An 18,328-nucleotide genomic window follows, 5' to 3' on the forward strand; every position below is an offset into this window, starting at 1 on the left:
AAAGCCCAGCATTGTCTGGACCTTGTGTCCGAGGAGTGTTGTAGGACAGGACTAAAGATCTCTGCAGCCAAATCCAAAGCTATGGCTCTGAGACAGAGAGTTTGAAGCACAAGTCTGAAAATCCAGGGAGTGGACTTGGAATGGGTCCAGGACTTCCTATACTTTGAAGTAAGGATAGACCGGACCCTCTCCTTCCAGAAGTAGGGCCAGTACCTGGTTGACCGAACCAAAGCAAGACTGTCTGTCATGAGAGCAATGATTGGGAGACGCATAGGAGCCAGACACAAAGTACTAAGATCATTCTTTGTACACGCTGTCCGGCCTGTTGTGGACTATGCCTCAGTCGCTCTAATTGTCACCAAGAAAAAGTAATCAGACAAATTGGAGACAGTCCAAAATGAAACTGCCAGGATCATTATGGGTGCCTAGAGGTGGACAAAGGTCCTCAACCTCCTGATGGAGGCAAACCTTCTCCTGGACTCACGAATCGATGTAATGGCAACACAATTCCTGTCAAAGGTCATCCAGGCTCCCAGGAACACAAGCCTAAGACGAAAATAAGTCAGGCGCCTCGAACAAGACAACGAGCTCTTTGCAAACAACTCCTGGCTGTCTCACACACCCAGGGTATTGATACGCCATCAGCTCAAAGAACAGCTTCTTGCTAAGGGCATGGACTCCCCCCCCCTCCCCCCGACTTTGCCAAAGCCCTGCCGTGGGCACAGAGCTTGATAGAGTTCAATATAATGAGCCTTTCAATGAAAAAGAGCCTATACCCCACGCCTAGCCCAAAGGGTCATTGCAGCCATCACTGCTCCGGGTAATAGAACATACTTCACGGTTGGATTGGTCGATCCTTTGAGCCACACTGCAGGCGTCGGCTTTGCAGCAAGGGATGCCACGCAATCCATGAGGGTAACAGGCATCGCCTTCTCGCTACAGGCAGAGGCAGTTGCAAACATGGGAGCCCTAGCCCACGCGTCTCTAAGGGAAGGACACGTGGTCATACACACAGACTACAGGGCAGCCATTGCCTGTCTTCAGCACAGCTCACCCACAGACAACATCTACCTACTGACCACGATTCTCATAATGGCACAGAGAATTCTTGCTCTAGGTATAAGAATTATCATCAACTGGGTCCCAAGCCACAGCGACATCAGAGGGAACGTGCTTGCTGACAGACTAGCCCTGGCTGACAGGAGTATGCCATCAAATCCCATGACGATAAAACCAAGCCGAAAATTACTTAAGGAGAAAAGTGCCTTGGTCGGTCGTACCATCCTACGGCAGCTCGACAGAGAGGAAACGAGAACCTCCCGCTCGGCCAGCTGGTACTCACACGCCACAGGCTATGAACCACTGGCACTCTCTAAAGTAATCAACAAAGGTACCGAAGTCATTCTGCACAGAATGCACCTAGGTTACCACTGTGCATGGCAGAGTATCACCACAATTGAACGCGAAGAAAGGTGCTGCATGCACTGCAGCGAGCCGAACGCCACACTAGTCCACTACTAAGAAAATTGTGACCATACACAATTTCTGAGACAGAGACCGCCCACAACAGCCACCGTGCTGGTAAAGAGACCATGGTGGCAGGAGCGCCTGTTGGCAATCCCGCCGCCACGGTAAGCACCGAGTGTCAGACCTTTAAATGAGACAGCCGTAAAAAGTTGACACAAGCCGGGCCATATTTAGAAGGCCCGGGCGAAGCTAGAACTTCGCAAATCATAAAGAAGTCTCTTCACACACTCGTCACAACTAGAATGTAATGATAATAAAGTTTGGTGCAAAAAACAAAAGATATATTCTTTTGAAATGTATGAAAAATTGTAAGCACTGACAGAAATGTGGTTAACGTTATTATTTCCTTTGCCAAAGATACTTATGAAAATTGAATAAGCACTGCCATAAAGCTGGCTAATGTTACAAGTGTATATGCCAATTTTCATTCCACGTCGAAAGCACCGCTTCCCATCCGATAAGCAACGATGGGTCAGGCTCATTACTTGGATGGGTCACCGCCTGGAAACACCAGATACTGTTGGCATTTTATTATATATGCTAAATGTTATGCAATTCTTTTCCACTTTAAACAGCTTTTTTATTTGTATTACAAAACAATAGAAATTATACTTAAACCAATACAAAATAGACTACAAGTCAACGCCGACGGATTAAGAGAAGCATAAACAGAAAATACATAGGGGTGTACAATAGCAGCAAATTGTCATTTGTCAGCAACCAAAAGATACAGTTGCATGTGCACACACTTAAAGCCATATACATTTCATCTTACTTAATTTCTTATGTATTACTTATACACCGTGCATTCTTTAGTAAAAGGCGTACAGGAGATACATGACAGTGGTGACAATTGCCAATACTCCCGATAGTGGTCGATTAGGATTGGTACATACATTAAGGAGCAGATCTCAGTGATGTGACTGGAATGTCATGGTAATGAAGTTTGATGCTAAATTGAATTATACATTATATTAAAATGTATAAAAGTGCCTAACGTTTACCTTCCCTATGCCAACGATCATACCACGTTGAAAGCACCGCTTCTCGTCCGATCAGCGAAGTTAAGCAGCGTTGGGTCTGGTCAGTACTTGGATGGGTGACCGCCTGGGAACACCAGATGCTGTTGGCATTTTGTCATATTTACTACATATGTTTTGCATTTTCATACAAGTTATAGCAGCTCTTTTTGTATTTGTATAAAGAAATCAATTGAAATTACACTTCAATCAATGGCTTATAGAGTAAAAGTTATCGGAAAAAGATTGAGAAAGATAACAGAAAACGGAGAGGATTGACCTAGAGGTAACTAAAGTAAAATCAATATTTTTTCATAAATTTCTGATACTAAACAGATTTTGTTTTAGAAAGAAAAAATAATTGAAGCTGTTATAATAATTTTGTTAGTAGCAATCATATTCCCTATGATACCAACAAAAAGAATAAAATTATCATAATAAAGATATGTCTAAAATAAATAAATAAATAAATAAATAAATATATAAGTTTAACTATGTTTTGCAGAAATTTTGAAGCTTTGGTTCGGTCTTCCAGTGCCGAAAATACAGTTAATAATGACTGTGTCGTCTGTGCATGACCTTAGTAACCAGTGAGCCCAAATGAAAACTGAAATGCATATGGGCATTGCATAAATACACTAAATTCGCCAACGATAGTAAGTATTCGGACAGGTGACCGCCTGGGAACACCAAACGCTTCTTTTTTCGGTAGATAACGATGATAATCAAACAGATTATTTACTAGGTTAACAAACACAAGCATACCACACAACACTAGGTCCAGTCTTCGCGCTAGATAAAGCAGATATAAAACAAACTGTATATGGAAATATTCCAAACAAAAAATTGCACAACAGGAAATTGCATGGTAAGGTAGTGACAGATAGAAAGCTCGACACTCATACACAATAATCTACTAGTCTTCCATATCATAATTATGATCACCATTATCGTAATTACTGTTATTATTAAACTGGCCATGATCACGGGTATTAAATATTTTCATATTTATTTAACCCAATTAATAATTCAAAATTAGCGTCATTTTTCGTCGGATTACAATTACTAACATTTTTATTGAAATTATCATCCATAGAGTACATCATGATTACTACTATAATTATAATAATGATAATGTTTATAGCAGCAATAACCATATGCTAACATGATGATGATGATGATGATGATGATGATGATGATGATGATGATGATGATGATGATGATGATGATGATGATGATGATGATGATGATGATAAGGATACTGATAATGATAATGATAATAATAATAATGGTCATGATCATGATAAATATCTAACAACATGATACAAATAAAAACAACTACAATACCAACAAAAATAACAACACTAAAAAAAAAAAAAAAAAAAAAAAAACATCCTTCCAACTTAGAGTGACGGTACACTGTGTATTATCTGTACACCTTACATTCGTTACAGAGCTGAACGGCTAGAAAATTAGTAAAAGGCAAATGTATGAAAGTGGTGACAACTGAGTTAGAATTGCCTACAGTCCCGATAGTGGTCGGTTGCTATTGTTGCATTGATTGTGGAGATCTCATTGATATAATATAATGTCACAGTAATAAAGTTTGATGGGGAAAAAATTTATGAAAAATCGTGGGCACTGACAAAAAAAAAAGAATTTTATTATCAATATTACTATCATATCAAATTAGGCGTCTGTAAATGCCAAATATTTTTCTACTCTGATACATCGATACATTACCATGACAAAATTTTAAAAGACCGATTCTTTGTATTACAATATGTATGTTTGTATATATTGTCGCGAAATAGCAATGAAAGGGATTACCCTTTAAAATACCAATAATGTTGCCCAATAACCTTGCATATATCTTAAAAGAATGGTAAAAAAGTTTTGGTGATGCCAGTACAAAGACGTCAAATAAAAATAGTAAAATAAGATTCTTTTTCTGTAGCCCTTTAGAGACGGTTAGACATTTTGATAATCGTTGGGTCACAGAGTCATTTAGTTGTTAAGTGGTTTCCAGTTCTACCCATTAAAAGAACTGGTGGTGGCAGTAATAACTGAATCGTAACAGATGTGATAATAATTCTATTTTTACAGATTAATCTACATTTTGATTACGACAGTAGGACAATTAATATGTACCACTCTATTATATAGAAGAAATTGTATGGGAATTGGAATTCATAATTAAAAATAATTATTTCCCTGTTCAGAATAATTTTGACGAAATAAAATCCCTAAAGTGAAGAAGGAAAATATGCGCACAATTAGGCTAATATGGCCAAATTTAGCTACTACTGAAGTTACTTATAAAAGTAAATGTAATATAACACTATATTTCCTAAAATATTTTAATGACACCTACACCCTTATAAATGTCAAATTCCTTTTACTACCCATTCTATGATATTATATACTATGGGATATTTTATGTTTTAAACACATTGAATTTATTGAGTATTATGAAATGTAATAAGGGGGATAGCGCGAACGCAGTCCCCCGCTAACAAAAATTACACACTCGAGTTAACCACATTTGGGTTAATCGCAGGGGTCAGCGCCACCGGAGTGCAATGGTGAGCCTCGCCCTGGGAAAACCGCCTTCGTGATCACGGTATCTCCTGTGCCAGGTAAGTATGCTTTCCCAACCCATGCACCGACCCACGCTTGCTCACACTGAGAACCTCACGTGCTCCACACAATTTTATGCTAGTAGCAACTTGGCTTTTCGTTTAATCAGAGGAATCTGTATGGATTTAGCTCCAAACTATATTGTACTCTTAAGTATTGCGTTAAATAATAGTTTATTTATTCGAAATTAAATCCACACACAACGGTTTCTTTGCCTCTTGATAATTACAAAATATTATATCTCTAAAATTATGTGTGGATTTAATTTCAAATAAGTTCAATTTGGCTTCAACGCATTACATATAAATGAAATATAACTAGCAGTATAATATTAATTTAAAAGTATAACAAATTTAATTTTCGAGATTTATATACCCCTTCGATTTATGTTTTTATTGTTGACACTCTTTACTTGCATATTGAGAAATTTATAAATTCTAAAAATTTCTACATGGTAACAGGTACACGTAATATTGTTCTCCTTTTTAGAACAAATTTAGAAATAAGAAAACCATACTTTCTCTACGCACCACCTAAATCCTCGTTTGTTCACATGCATGTCGTATATGCGTTAATACGTATGCGTGCGTTTGCACATATCTAAGACTAAAAATTCAGATGGTTTACAGAGCACCTGGATAATTCAGGCCACATCAACCAAAAACGTAGTTACATTACAATAATCACAGGCAAACTTTAATCTTGTTTAGAGGATATTTAATGATTGAGTTCTCTTACACTTTATTTTAAAGAAAACGTATAACCTTCATTAGCGTACACTTTGATAAAGGCAGTCGATTGTTTTAATATATCACAATTTATACACAATGTATAACTTATATCATAAAGAATAAATAATGGGATACGAAACTAACGTGATTATATATAATTACATTAGCGTTATCTTTCTTTATCGAAAGTGCTAACAATAGGTCGCTTGTGACATTTTGCAAGTAAAGGCTTTGACCAGTAAGTCCTCAGAAACGTTACCTAGGACAAACTTTCACCTGTTTATCGGTATCGCTTCTCGGCCTTTTGGCTAAGATCAAAGTGTAGTATCTGTTCTTATCAGCTTAATATCTGATACGATCCCCATGTGGGATCTACGATATTAAACTGATTTTTGGAAAATGGCGAAGTGCTAGGGGCTTGCTCCACCTTTGCCGCGGATCGGCCCGGTATTGCAGTACCTCCGGGATTGGTCCACTCCCTCCGGGGAGGATATTAATAAATTGTTAAATAAACTTTAGACCATTTTGCTAGCTTGACAGTAGCCCATTCTTAACAGCTGGCAAGATCATTTTCCAGATAATGGTTACACTACGGATTTGCTCAATCGTTACCGGAGATCGGGTCGGTAATGCAGTTTAACAAAATATAAACGCGTTGGGAAGTAGCATCACGCTACTCTAAAACGTGAAATTTCTGACAACTGGCGACTTATATCGCCACAGACTTCTGCGTGCATATCAAGGAAAATATGGAGTAATGCAGTACATTATTTTATATCCCCTTGTCGACGGGTACGATGGCTAGACACGTGCTATGCCCACTGTTAGTCACCAATGAGCCAGTTACGAGTACTGCCCGTCTCGCCCGTTCACCCTTTTCTTTGATTTACGAAATATTTTACGTTATCTTATTTTGCTGTTACTAATATTAAAAAAACATTATAATAATTATAATTTTTATAATAAAAACACCATCGATATTCATAGCACTAGTAAAAAATACGTTTTTTCCGCCAATTTAAATCCGGTACGGTCACAAGGTCTACTAATTGACTCCTTTGTGGCTAAGAACTAGCAGAGCCATCTATGGGCAGACATTTCACAAAATATAGATAGTAGCCACAGCATTTTCCCCATTTTTTTTTTTTTTTTTTTTTTTTTCCCGGCGGCATTGGGATATAGATATGTACATACCCTCCATGGCAATGACTCGAATATAACTTCACTGGTGATACCCAGAGAAATTAGTAGACTGTAAGTTCCACTAAATAATTATTTGATTAATAGTTTGCATGGGTTTACAATCCTGTTAGTATCATGTACTAAGTCATTTTACATTTCATTTATGTATTACTATACAATACAATAATGACATTGCCCATTCATTCTACCGGGCCAAATATTTACAGGAAGTAAGGGGGGGGGGGGGGGTACAGAATTTAGAGGAAGTATCGACACATTGCAGTAGTAATATAATATTCATAATAATAAAAGCTGTTGCATGAATGACATCAATCGTAGACAAAGAGGTAATGGTAATACTATGTAATAGTTTTGCTAGTAGTAAGTACCAGTACCTATATTTATGAACAAATTTGTTTATTATTTACAATTTAGCGTAAACTAAAAAACATAAAAATAACACTATTTACAAAAAGTGAAAATTATTTCCTTAGACTTTCTCTTCAAGTTTTCTTTTATTATCAGAACATACGAAGACGTAAGCTCACAGTTTTATAATTACGTAGTTTTTATTTCTCCTTGTCAGGAGTTTACAAAAGTTCAAGAATACTTCTTGTGGATAGACATTCAACCACTCAGCCTGTGTGATCCTCCTCTGAACATCGGTAAACCGAGTCAGAACAGTCATCAAATTTCAAGCACAACACTTGAAAGTCGCTTCCCGCTCAGAGGATTACACTAACAGTCCTCATCGTGATTGAACATATTCCGAGAATCTCGGCGAGAAACCCGGCAATCGCACTATAGAAGTGATCCTATAAAGTATGATCATGCTTTCCAACACTAACTTCACTCACAGACTACTTTTTACTGAGGACTACGTTCTACTATACCGTTCATAGGTTGGTATATGTATGATGTAATATGTGGACATAGTGTGACCACATAAAAAGATTTGCCTTTTCTGCATCTATTTGGTAAAATACTATAAAACAATATATAGTGTGCGCGGAGCAGAAGTATACTAAAGATGCAAAAAGATTATCTTATTAAAGAGTGAGGCATAAGAATATCTGAAGAACACCTCCATGGCGGAGGTGGAACTGAACCAAACCATATCTTACCAGGGAACCATATTTCTTCACTGAAATTTCCAATGCAATTTTAGGTGCATATATATTAGATACTGGTAAATTATCTTATTTTTGAATCCAACGATTCATGAATCATGTTGACTGATCATGATAATGAATATCATTATTCATATGCGACCTTTCAATGCCAAGTGTTATGTACCAATTACGTTAAAGCTGCCTGACAATTATATTTAGTTAATTTGAACATCACGACCACACATTTGCTTTTAGGTGTGCTCATCCTTGTAAGATAAAACACCTAATATCTATTTCACGATAAGCCTTTCTTGCTCTTATATTTATCGCTCTAGTATTCCTCAGTCTACCTTTGTTGGTAACTGTGTGAACTTTGAGATTTAACTCTGGTTTCCCTTCAAAACGCATAAATCTTTCGCCTTTTACTAAAGATTTCCGTGGAGGGGAACAACTCAATGAGTCTTACTCATTTTTTTCTATAGCCCACTTCGGTGGGTTCATTAAAATTATATGTTAAGACTATATACTTTTAAAATGTGTATATGGTTCAAATGGATTCAATTTTCTATCAAAATTGTTAGACTCATTCCATTTGAGCGAGACCCTAAAAATTCATGCCCTTTCATTCTCATCGAAAGCCCACACCTTGAGGTTTAAGGAAGTGTTAAAATTATATTTCTGAGTGAAAATATCATATTCTTGAACAATGAGTTACGCCTCAAATTGTCATACTGACTCGGGAGAAAAGAATCGACATTTTCATTTATATCAACTGTCCGTTAATTCACATGTGATGTTCAAAACTAAATAACTCAATGTCACTGTGTTTTGTAGGTTTCTAATTATTTTCAAGGGATTACCCTTAATTGTATCTAAGATAACGTACAAGAACATCAACAATGGATTAAAAAATAGACATTTAAACAAAGAGAAATTTATACATATATTAACATGTACACCTAAATTAATATGCAAAATTTAGCAACTACTGATCAACTACATTTATATAAATGCAAACCTAAACTTTTCTTAAATATAAGTGGTAGTTATATTGATGAAAAAAGCAACTGGTCATCTATTGTTCAGAAACTGGATAGCTAATATCGGATTACAGATCTATACATGTGGTATATTACAAAATAATTTACGTGAATAAATAAGAGCCACAAGACTGTTTTCTTCTAGTGGGTTGATTTACCATCTAAATCCACTGGGATATATCAAACCATAAGCATTTAAGAAATGCTGCGCCACTTAATCTTTGTCTCGGCAACATTTAAGTCAATTTATTGTAAAATACTTTAGCATAACGATAGGGGATAGCGCGAACGCAGTCCCCCGCTAACAAAAATTGCACACTCGAGTTAACCACATTTGGGTTAATCGCAGGGGTCAGCGCCACCGGAGTGCAATGGTGAGCCTCGCCCTGGGAAAACCGCCTTCGTGATCACGGTATCTCCTGTGCCAGGTAAGTATGCTTTCCTTTGTCGCCCGCCGACCCACGATCGCTCACACTGACCAGTCCCCGCGCTTTGAAATACTTCTTATAAAACTATCCACTCAGATTTAACGTTTGCTATCACACTCCGAGTGAAAGCCAATGAAGATCAGATTTCAAAATCATATATAGGGAAAAATCACGAGCAATTTAAAGTGGAACTTTTCTATAACAAATTTTCATCACAAAAATTGAGGTGCACTAGTTTGTTCGAGTTCGGCTTTGTCGGCCTATGCTCTAAACCCAATAACCACATATTTATGTAAAGGGAGTCTAGCAGTATGCCCTAGTGCCCGATTTGATTTATCCATTCCTTGACAATAATCTGCTAGTCTTCCCTATCCGTTAATGGTTTTGTTATAGTTATCATTATGATCATCGTTATCGTAATTATTGATATGATTAAGATAGTAATGATAACCATTATTATATTTCTTCTTTCCATGATCACTATCATTAGGTTTACCTATTTATAGATTTACAAATTATCCTCATCAATGGTAGTATTACAATTATGATTATCATCAGCATTACTACGGTTTATCTTTTATTCAAATCATCAATAATATTATCACCAATATCACTGATATTATCATCCTGATTTACTTTCATCCTTTTAGTCAGAGATGGGCAGTATCGTGTATTCGTCGATGCCTTTGTATAGGTATCCGAATCCCTTTAGCGATTCAATACTTGCATCGTCTTATCGGTATCGTTGTGGTGATTTTTACCAAAATGTAAGACAAAAAATGGTACATCTCTACATTTACATGACAATCTTTTTATTAGAATTACAAAATGATACGTTCCTTCTTTATTTCAATTCTTATTTATAATTATTTGTTCTTTAGACATTTCATGTGCTGCAAAACATAAATAAGGTACTATTCAAAATGTTATTCTAATGCGTAGCTTACTGTTAGGGAAGGCAACTTGATTATCATTTTCAGAATAAACAATAGAAAAGACTAGGTAAATAAAAAAAAATAAAAAAAAAAACGTTTTCAAACTGTGTAGGCTGCCATATAGCAACTATTTTGGGGCAGAAATTCACACTTGAATGTCCTTTCCATTATGCACAATACGACGCAAGATCGTTTATATCAAATCTGTATATACGAATGCAATAGATTATTCGCTGTATGATGATAGCGCCAATGACTTGTTCTTTTCTAAATTATGGCAAATCTGTTTGAAAGGCTAAGGAAATATTTCATATATAGTGAAGGCCTCCGTCTCTCTCTCTTTCCCTCCCCCCTCCCCCTCTCTCTGTCTTTCTTTGTCCTTGTTCACAATGGAACGGCTTTTTGATACTCGTGAGTGTTTAGCATCTGAATGTTCAAAAGTTTAAAAATGTTTAAAAGCAGAATCTCATTTGCTTTAGTTATCCCTAGGATTTATCCTATCCGTTTTCTGTCTTTTCTTCTCACTCTTTCCGACAGTCTTGACTTTTCTTTAATTCCTTATTAAATAAAGTATGATTTCAATGTATTTATTCATTTAAACATATGAACAGCTATTAAAAGTGGTAAAAAATATGCATAACATATTTAACATGTATAACAAAATGCCAACAGCATCTGGTGTTCCCAGGCGATCACCCATCCAAGTACTGACTGACCAGACCTAACGCTTAACTTCGCTGATCGGACGAGAAGCGGTGCTTTCAAAGTGGTATGATCGTTGACATAAAATATTTAAACGTTAGCCAATTTTCTCTTAGAGCTCATTTTTTAAATACATTCAAATATAATGTATGTTTTACTTTTGCATCAAACCTCATTACCATGACATTCCATTAAAATCACCGAGATCTACGCCAATCACAAACGTACCCCATCTTCAGTATTGACAATTCTAACTCTATTGTCTCTACTTGCATGCACCTTCCGTACACCTTTTACTATCTATCGTGCTGTGAAGAATGCAAGGTGTACAAGTAATGCATAAGACATGGATTAATATGATACTGTATATGGTTTTAAATGTATATACATACAACTGTATCTACTGTACAGAGCTAAATGATATAGCTAATCATAAGCAGAAATGCCGATTATTATTAAATCTTGAATGCTTTCATTCAAGTTTTTTTTTTTTTTTTTTTTTTGACGGTATTGTGCTGCTATTATTCTTTTGGTTGGCTATTTATTTTACTGGTAGAATTTTAGTGTGATTTAATGTGATATATATAATCTGCTTTTGTTGTAAATATTGACATAGCAGCCAATCACAGCACTGAGCTTTGTTCTTCAATAAATCGACCACTTAGGGGAGTAAATCCAGTACTGTTTCTTGATTTACCAAATTCTTGTGTTCATTCAATTCATAAAGAATTCATGGTTAGTTACTTTCTGTAGTATATGAAACGTCTAAATAACAAATAATAATCACAAATATGAACATAAAAAGAGGAGACGGCCCTTTTGCATTTCGTAAATATTAACTTTAATTTCAAATTAGTCATGGAAACATATTGACGAGTATTTTTTTTCGCTACATTACCGATAAAACGATACAGGTATTGAAGAGTCTTTACCTCAAGTAGAAGACTTGTGTATAACGAAATGTAGTAAGGGGAATAGTGCTAACGCAGTCCCCCACTGCCAAAAATTGCACACTCGGGTTAACTACATTTGGGTTGGACGCAGGGGTCAGCGCCACCGGAGTGCAATGGTGAGCCTCGCACTGGGAGAACCGCCTTCGTGATCACCGTATCTCCTGTGCCAGGTAAGTACGGTTAGGTTGGCCTACAAGTAGTCAATAAAAGGATCCTAGTGAGCGCGGAAAAGTGTTGTTGTTTATTTTAATGCGAGCAATATCACTTCTTATATCGTTATTGGTATTAGGATCATAATGCTATTGAAATACGAATAACAAGATAACAAAATTAGAAAAAAAAGTCTCCGAATATTATGGAAATTGTTTAAGCGGTAAGACAGGTAGATCTAGCTGGTTTCTTGGTGATTAACAATTGTGGAGGCATCTACATGTACTTCTACACCATGAATAAACAAACTTTTGGCTGTTCTCATCGAATTTGTCGCGAATTGACAATGAAATTTTGATGCCAGTATGTACACTAGCATGCTATAGAACTGAGACTATCTTCTGCATTCCATACGCTTAAACATTTACGAAATACATCAATACCCTATAATAAGTGATCTGTAAAATTGGTATGGTTTAGGAATCATTTATCAGTGTTGTCGTGAGGAACTTTTCCTTAACTGGGCTGCTTTGACAAACTAACCTAACGAAATATATACAAGTAAAACATTAAAGAGCTGCCTATGTGGACAGGTGATTTTAGAACACTTTTTTATAAACATGAAAGGTTATTGGGGGATAGCGCGAACGCAGTCCCCGCTACCAAAAATTGCGCACTCGAGTTAACCACATTTGGGTTAATCGCAGGGGTCAGCGCCACCGGAGTGCAATGGTGAGCCTCGCCCTGGGAAAACCGCCTTCGTGATCACGGTATCTCCTGTGCCAGGTAAGTATGCTTCCCCAATCCACGCGCCGACCCACGCTCACCCATACTGAGAAACCCACGTGTTCTATAACACTTTATACAAATATCACATTTGCCTTCAGTTTTCTGAAGAAATTCCTTGTGAATGACACTTACAATTATATTGCCAAAATATGTTTAGAAACAAAAACGTTCACCAGCAAGGCAATAACCCAACCACCATGGATTTATGTTTTGTTCCCCTTAAATTTTATGAGTTTAGTTACATACAGATGGCTCCACGTGTGCTCAGCCAGCAAGGAGTCTAGCAGTTGTCCCTATTGGCCGATCCAGTTTCCCCAACTCTTTAAATGGGCGGGAAGATGTGGTTTTCTTTTTAATACAATTGATATCGATACTGTTATTAATGTTATGATTGTTAAATTAAAATCTTAGTAACATTTAAGATAATGAAATAATGCAAAAGACCCTTTCCAATAGTCAAGGAAAAGGATAAACAGGTGAGATAGATAGGACTAATAACTGACTCCTTGGTGACTAAGCCATCTTGTAGAGCTATCTATGTGTAAATACAATAAATAAACTTGTATTACAGTGAGCATGGCATGTATTTTTGCCATTCAGATCTTAATTACATTGCGCTAGGCTAATATTAAATGGAAAGTATGGTCTAACTTAGTAATATGTTTTTACGATAATTTTAGCGTTTTATTTTATTTTTATTTTTTACCGAAAGTAAACGCTATTATGAAAAATTACATACGTTCACATAAATTATATATATATGCGTGCACAGTGTGTTTACGCATGTGCACGTCTGTAAATGCGGCAGTGCATAAATATGTGGACATGTGCGCGTTAATGTACCAGTGCGCGTGTGCGCTTATTAGTGCGGGCTTGCGTGTGTGTGTGTTGATAAAGAGGTAAATTTGCCCACATCAAGTTATAAAACTGTTGAAAAGCAAGCAATACTTTCTTCTTTTATACAGGAGAAACACATTACCGTATAGCAATCAAAATTTAAATAACTTTCAACGTCAAGTCTATTATGTCTTTCTCTACGTAAAGAACTTCACTAACAAGACTTCTGAAACATTTTCTCAGAAACACTTTCAACCATCTTTCAGTATTGGTTCTCGACCTTTTGTCTAAGATCAAAGTTTAGTATCTGCTCTTATCAGCTTAATATTTGATACGATCTCCTACGATCTCCATGTGCGACCTACGATATTAAACTGATATTTGGAAAATGGCGAAAAGTTAAGGGCTTGCTCCACCTTTGCCACGGATCGGGCCAGTATTGCAGCACCTCCGGGATTGGTCCACTCCCTGTGGGCGGAATAGAATTCCAATATATAATATATTATTGATCCACACCCTCCGAGGAGGATTTGTATAGAAACTTTTTCAGATTACATTATATGTCTGTCGCGTTATTTCTGTTAAAAACGAACATTATCAAACTGGGTCCCTAGTACCTCCAGATTAATCTACCCATAATCAGGAAAAACTAATGAACTATATGAACTCAGTGTCAAAAGTTTATTATCAATATTACTATCATATCAAATTAGGCGTCTGTAAATGTCATATTTTCCTACTCTGGTACATCGATACATTTCCATGGTAAAAGTTTAAAAGACCGATTCTTTGTATTACAATATGTTCGTTTGTATATATTTAGCTATACATTGTTCTGATCGAATTTGTCGTGAAATGGCAATGGAAGGGATTACCCTTCTATAATTTTGCCCAATAACCTTGCATATAGCTTAAAAGAATGATAAAAATGTTTTGTTGATGCCAGTAAAAACACTACCATACTGAACTGAGTTTCCTCTGTAAAATGTCCAATGGGCTGGTTTGACAAACTAGCGAAATATATGAAAATAAAAACATTCATGAGCTGACTAGGTGGTCAAGTGGATATAGAACAAACTTCTGTTAAAATGAAATATTATAAGGGGGATAGCGCGAACGCAGTCCCCCGCTACCAAAAATTGCGCACTCGAGTTAACCACATTTGGGTTAATCGCAGGGGTCAGCGCCACCGGAGTGCAATGGTGAGCCTCGCCCTGGGAAAACCGCCTTCATGATCACGGTATCTCCTGTGCCAGGTAAGTATGCTTTCCCAACCCACGCGCCGACCCACGCTCGCTCGCACTGAGAACCCCGCGTGCTCTACAACACTTTATACAAATATCAAGTTTGACTTTAGTTTTGCCAAGAAACTCCTATTGAATGACACTTATAATTGTATTTCAAAACTATGTTTAGAAACAGAAACGTTCACCTACAAGGCAATAAATGACATATTTCATTACATATCGTAGAGTGAATAAGCTTTTGCAACATACATTTTATTAATATATACTACTTTTAGCATCTCCGTAACATTTTTAGCAATTTACATGGATATACATGTTTACATAATGCAATATTCAGATGATTTTAATATACATTATATTAACTATATTACGCTACGCTAATATCACATGGAAAGTATAGTCAAATCTAAATTTTGTTATATGCTTTTATAGCAACTTTTTTACCGTAATGAAACGAACAAGTTCTTTTTTTCGGGGGGGAGGGTATACTTGTGTAAACATTCTGTGGCTGTTTACTATTATGCAAACTTACATACACTATATATAAATATATATATTAAGATACAGTATGTTTACATATGTGCATAATTGTAGGTGCGGCCGTGCATATGTACGTAGACATGTGAGGAAGGTCTATATATATCTTCGATGGAATGCGCGTGTGCTCTTATTAGTGCGGGCGTGCGTGGGTATGTTTTAATATAGAGCTTTTGGGACAGCTAGTTGATAAGCTAAAGGTATTTGCCCACATGTACTTTGAAGTTCGATGAAGTTTTAAAACTGCTTAAAATCCCAGCAAGTTTCTTTCATACAGGACACAAAACATTGCCGCATGCCAATCAAGATTTAAGTAACTGTCAACGTCTATTATGCCCTTCTCTATATAAAGAACTTCAGTAACAAGTCGTCAGAAACATTTTCTCGGACACACACACAGCTTCTTGGCCTTTTGGCTAAGATCAAAGTGTAGTATCTGTTCTTATCAGCTTAATATCTGATACGATCCCCATGTGGGATCTACGATATTAAACTGATTTTTAGAAAATGGCGAAGTGCTAGGGGCTTGCTCCACCTTTGTTGCAGATCGGTCCGGTATTGCAGTACCTCCGGGAATGGTCCACTCCCTCCAGGGAGAATATCATTCCGATATACATAGATTATTGACATTTGCAGAATACCAAAGTCCACTCAGTAAATAGGAGTAGGTGACGCATTACGGCATTGCCGTTGTCGGGAATCGGCCACTTAGTAAAGAACCTCCAAACTTAATCCACTCCCTCAGACGACGATTTGAATCAAAATATTATATAAACGTTTTGGGATTACATTATATGCCTGATACGTTATTTCTGTTAAAAATGAACAATGTCAAAATGGGTTGCTAGTACCTCCTGATTATTCTACTTATAATCAAGACATAAACTAATGAATGATAATATATAGGTATATTATCAATTTTACTATCATATCAAATAAAGCATCTGTAAATAACAAATATTTTTCTACCCTGTAATAAATTGACTTCATCATCTACAGTGCATATCAGGTGCAACATAAAAATAACAGTAACACTTGTTCATACAGAAACGTAAATTTCAAGTACTTGAACCCTCTCTGTCCACATAACACCAGAACCATAATCTACAATAGCTTTCATAGAAATTACATTGATAATTGGCCCAATCTCTCTGAGGGGGATATCAATTAATTGTATAATTTATATCCACTGTCAATGTTTGACAGTAGCTTCTCTCTAAACAGCTGGTATTGAAAAGGCTTACACAAAAGGGTGACAATTTACATATTTCCTCGTTCCCGAGGATCGGTGAAGTAATGCAGTTCAACTTTAACCATATGTAAACATCTTGAGGAGTATTATATTTTTCTTCTAAAACTCGTGATATTAAACTGATTTCTGAGAACTGAAAATTTACTAGGGTCTTCCTTTACCCTCGCCGTGGTTTGGAGGTACTGCAATGTCTCAATAATTGATTTATCTGGGAAGAATTAACTCATTGACGCCGGGGAAAATTAATAAAAAATGGGGAAAATGCAGTGATTTTTTTTTTTTTTTTTTTTTTTTTTTTTTTTTGTGAAATGTCTCTACATGGATGGCTCTGCTAGAGTCAATTAGTAGATTTTGTGACCTGATTTCACAATTCCTTGAATTGGCGGGAAAAACGTAATTTTTACTAGTGCTATAATTATCGATGGTGTTATTTTTTGTTAAAGACATTATAATAACTATAATGTTATAAACAATAATAGCACCAAAATAAGATAACGTAAAATATTTTAATAAATCAATGAATGGGTGAACGGGCGAGACAGGCAGTACTCATAACTGGCTCACTTGTGACTTGGTACAAGTGTAGCCATCTATGTGAAAGAAAAACAATTAAACAAGTAAACTCAGTGGGCATGTCGCAATGGGGTACCTGATGAAATATATGAAATAGTTGACAATATTGTATTATCAAGAAAGTTCCTATTACCTTAAACTCCAAGTGTGTGAGACCTGCATGCCTTCACACTCCATGAGACATCTAAGCCTCCACAAACTTTTAAGGGCATAAGATGAAGTAATGCAGCAATGGATTTCTATATAGAAATAGAAATACCCTCCGTGACAGACTCTTTGCGGATAACTCAGAGAACCAGACCATTAGACCACACGATCCACTAAACAGAATTGCCTCGCTTGATATGCTATAGTTGGCCCATCATGTTCAACATTGAACATTTGGCAAGTTTATGATTTTATATAATTTTCCTGGATTAAAGATTGTTAGTATTCTGTACAAAGACGAAATTTCTCGTTATGCTCTACAATCTATTTACACATTATTTTTTTACTGCAAGGTCGTATGGTATACATAACCACGACTCGTGTCTGTTGCCAAGCACAATTTCCGATTCATCCACACACTTCTAGGTTACTGATGCTACCAGGTCACATATTTACATGAAGTAAAAGAAGTAAAGGAGGTAACTACTAACTGCAATAGTAATAACAACACTAACAGTGTTAGTGGC

General features: G+C 36.4%; 10 non-coding genes and 2 pseudogenes across 10 annotated transcripts; 5 read left to right on the forward strand and 7 right to left on the reverse strand.

Annotated features, from left to right (window-relative positions):
* Positions 1–2,540: 2,540 nt before the first annotated feature.
* Positions 2,541–2,659, forward strand: LOC125030039. Its single transcript, XR_007115242.1, has one exon. It is a non-coding gene; the product is annotated as a 5S ribosomal RNA (ribosomal RNA).
* Positions 2,660–5,030: 2,371 nt separating this feature from the next.
* Positions 5,031–5,193, reverse strand: LOC125030054. The gene has a single exon (XR_007115256.1). It is a non-coding gene; the product is annotated as a U1 spliceosomal RNA (small nuclear RNA).
* A 1,012-nt stretch (positions 5,194–6,205) lies between these two features.
* On the forward strand, positions 6,206–6,398 carry LOC125030101. Its single transcript, XR_007115298.1, has one exon. It is a non-coding gene; the product is annotated as a U2 spliceosomal RNA (small nuclear RNA).
* A 1,331-nt stretch (positions 6,399–7,729) lies between these two features.
* LOC125030136 lies at positions 7,730–7,931 on the reverse strand. The gene has a single exon (XR_007115328.1). It is a non-coding gene; the product is annotated as a small nucleolar RNA U3 (small nucleolar RNA).
* A 661-nt stretch (positions 7,932–8,592) lies between these two features.
* LOC125030172 lies at positions 8,593–8,710 on the forward strand. Its single transcript, XR_007115360.1, has one exon. It is a non-coding gene; the product is annotated as a U5 spliceosomal RNA (small nuclear RNA).
* An 814-nt stretch (positions 8,711–9,524) lies between these two features.
* Positions 9,525–9,687, reverse strand: LOC125030072. Its single transcript, XR_007115273.1, has one exon. It is a non-coding gene; the product is annotated as a U1 spliceosomal RNA (small nuclear RNA).
* A 1,590-nt stretch (positions 9,688–11,277) lies between these two features.
* On the reverse strand, positions 11,278–11,397 carry LOC125030207 (annotated as a pseudogene).
* An 887-nt stretch (positions 11,398–12,284) lies between these two features.
* Positions 12,285–12,447, reverse strand: LOC125030077. Its single transcript, XR_007115277.1, has one exon. It is a non-coding gene; the product is annotated as a U1 spliceosomal RNA (small nuclear RNA).
* A 605-nt stretch (positions 12,448–13,052) lies between these two features.
* On the reverse strand, positions 13,053–13,213 carry LOC125030073. The gene has a single exon (XR_007115274.1). It is a non-coding gene; the product is annotated as a U1 spliceosomal RNA (small nuclear RNA).
* A 1,099-nt stretch (positions 13,214–14,312) lies between these two features.
* Positions 14,313–14,515, forward strand: LOC125030113 (annotated as a pseudogene).
* A 631-nt stretch (positions 14,516–15,146) lies between these two features.
* On the reverse strand, positions 15,147–15,309 carry LOC125030212. Its single transcript, XR_007115391.1, has one exon. It is a non-coding gene; the product is annotated as a U1 spliceosomal RNA (small nuclear RNA).
* A 916-nt stretch (positions 15,310–16,225) lies between these two features.
* Positions 16,226–16,418, forward strand: LOC125030112. Its single transcript, XR_007115308.1, has one exon. It is a non-coding gene; the product is annotated as a U2 spliceosomal RNA (small nuclear RNA).
* Positions 16,419–18,328: the final 1,910 nt, after the last annotated feature.

Source organism: Penaeus chinensis, chromosome 10 (genome assembly GCF_019202785.1).
Source record: "Penaeus chinensis breed Huanghai No. 1 chromosome 10, ASM1920278v2, whole genome shotgun sequence".
Classification (NCBI taxonomy): domain Eukaryota; kingdom Metazoa; phylum Arthropoda; class Malacostraca; order Decapoda; family Penaeidae; genus Penaeus; species Penaeus chinensis.